The sequence below is a fragment of the Mus caroli genome, chromosome 2 (genome assembly GCF_900094665.2).
Source record: "Mus caroli chromosome 2, CAROLI_EIJ_v1.1, whole genome shotgun sequence".
In the NCBI taxonomy this organism is placed as follows: domain Eukaryota; kingdom Metazoa; phylum Chordata; class Mammalia; order Rodentia; family Muridae; genus Mus; species Mus caroli.
The window spans coordinates 102,960,131-102,963,248 of NC_034571.1; positions in this window are offsets into that span (position 1 = coordinate 102,960,131).

The window sequence follows — 3,118 nt, forward strand, 5'->3', positions numbered from 1 at the left end:
TGGGATAGCATTGAAAATGTAAACGAGGAAAATACCTAATAAAAAATAAATTAAAAAAAATAAATAAGTTACCTTAGTCATGGCATTTTGTCACAGCAATAGAAAGGCAACTGATGTATCATGTGTGTCTGTTTTAAAGTGCAGAAACTGGGACAAGGCACAGAAAGCTTAATCAATATGCCCAAAGTTAATCAGATAGTAAGTAACAAAGGCAGGACACATCTCTCAGAAGCCATGACTTAAAAATTAATCAGAAAAACAAGATGAGCAAATATGCAGAAGAGTAAGCCAAGTCAGATGTGAAAGTTACACAACAGCCACCATTGGAGCTGTGTCATGTCTGAAGACCCCTTCTCAAGCTGTTGACCTGATATTTCTCTTTAAGCAGTAGAGATAGCTTTGCCTGTGCATGGTAGTCTAGATATGCCGGCAATTAGCACATTAGAGCACTTGGGTGTGTTGATGGGAGTTGGAGCGTAAATACCCCATCTCCCTTCCTCTTCAGGTTGAGGCTTGTGTTTCCTAGCATTGCCCTTGGTGATTAAGCTCGTTGACAGCTGGCTCGGTAATACATCTTATATAGGCCACCACCTTGCATGGTATCACTTCCTTGTTCCATCCTGGCCTTGCACAGTCTGTATTTAAATCTATTAAATTTGAATGCTTGTTCCAGGGTCTGATCCTAGCAAGGTGATAAGTAGGATGCTGAAAAGGCATAACAGGGTCAATGTAGCCTTAAGTTTGCTATGCACCCACAGACAAATACTACTTACCAGCCTGACACATGGCCCATTTATGGCCTCAGAGAACATGTATGACTCTAAGTGTGGCTATATAAAAGCCACTAAATAGGCAAACAGAATTTAGGGGTACTAGATATAATCCTTAGGGAAACTTTCCCTTCCTTGTTTTTTTTTCCCCTCAATGCAGTTAATTCCAAGTTCTAATTGTTTAATAAAAAGGGGAAAGTATTATTTTCTCCAAGATACTCTGCTGGATATTCAATATGAATATGTTCAACCCTTCAAAATTTCCCCACATGACCCCTCTATGACCTTCTACTGATGGTATTTGAGAAATACGGACCAGATTAAAAGAAATGCTATTCCACTTAGCATAACTACTGACTTCAACCACCAACTGCACATGATTTTGCTTGACTCAGACTTGATGCAACCTTGAGATCTAATTCATGTCAAAGTAATCGATAACTAAGTAGCTGTACCCTAGAAGCATTCCTCAGCTAATGCTTCTTCACCATAGAACACCTTTTCCCTTTTCCCTTCCCTTTTCCTTTCCCTTCCCTTTTCCTTTCCCTTTTCCCTTCCCTTCCCTTTTTCCTTCCCTTTTCATTTCCCTTCCCTTTCCCCTTCCCTTTCCCCTTCCCTTCCCTTCCCTTCCCTTTTCCCTTCCCTTTTCCCTTCCCTTTTCTTTTCCCTTTCCCCTTCCCTTCCCTTCCCCCTTCCCTCCCCTACCCTTCCCTTCCTTTCCCCTCCCTTTCTCTTCCCTTCCCTTCCCTTCCCTTCCCTTCCCCTCCCTTCCCTTCCCTTCCCCTCCTCTGTCCTTCTCTTTCCCCTGTTTCTCTGCTTCTATTCCCCTCTCAACTCCCCTTCCCAAGCCCCCAAATAAACTCTGTTCTATACTCTACCTGGCTAGTACCTGTTGGGGTTGGGGAAAGGGTTATGCCTCTGCATGGGCCCTCTGAGGCAATGCCTTGTACCACACCATCCTGTGTTCTGCAAAACATATCCTTGGTTTTATAAAAACATATCAACCTATTTTCCAGTACTTAACCACATCCTTCCCTCTAACCAGGCAGTGGGGAAGGGAATGACCTCAGTCTCTGAGACTTCATATTTTAAGTTTACATAATTCATGCAGATCCAATTGTTACTGTAGTACTTTAGAATTATAAATTTGATTCCTGGTCTCAAAATCTTATTAAAACATATTTTTTGTATTAACTGTTCTTTGAAATTATCTTTTTCATTCTTTTGACTATTTTCCCATGTGTGAATTATTAAAATATTGTCTTTATTGGCTGCTGTAATTACATTTTCCTGTAGTCAACTATTGTTATGATTCAGATTCATCTTCCTAAAAAATACACTCTCTTTTATCCTCAGCTATAGTGCTGATTGATTAAAATTCATCATCTGTTTGTGCCAGGTATGTTGGCACATACTTGTAATCCTCTCTTTCTGGAGGCAGAGAAAGAAAGATCAGGAGTTCAAAGCCAGGCTGTATTACATAATGAGGCTCTGTCTCAAGCAAACAAGTTAAAACAATAAACAAATAGATGAAATCACTATGACCTGAGAGTGTATCTCAGTAGTAACACACTGCTTCTGCATGCACAAGGCCCTATGTTTGAGCTCCAACAGTGTAATTATTAACCATACTAGCAATCTACCTCTCTTCTAGAAGGCAGTGATAGAAAAACACACAAGGGCATTCATATGTATATGTGTACAATACAGCATTGTTTGTAAGGACAAAAACAGCAGGAACAAACCATACATCAAGGGAGCACTATGCAATGTCACTGAGTAGAATAGGAATAATATAGAATAGCACTCATGCTAAACTAAGTGGAAGAAAAAAAAATAAGTTGCAAATATATTTACATAGTATGATCCTCTTTTGCCTAAACAAGCAGCTTATGTACAGATAGATATTTGGCATTGTAGGTAGAAGAAAATAAAGAAAGATAATTGTGAACCTGACAACAGTATGTGTTGATATAATTTGGGGATATTAACTTGCATATATGCTCTGCATATTTCATTCTTCTTTCTAGTGTAGGCAGATTATCAGGTTTTGTGTGGCCCCTCACCACAATGTGAATGTTTGTCAAAGTTGTCTATAAAACACTCTGACTATAGTTTTGAATTCTATAAAATCTCTTCCCCTTGAGAGGATAGTACACAGGATCCTGGAGATGCTGGCAATAGGAGGCAGTGTGTGAGTTCAGAAGCACTCTTCACCAAGGGAAGACTTCAAGTAGGCTGGTCTCAGGAGTCTCACCAGTGACTTTCCTGGCAGGGAGTCAGAAATGAAAAAAAAAAAACAAAAAACAAAAAACAAAAAAACCCACATCATGTCATCTGAAGACATG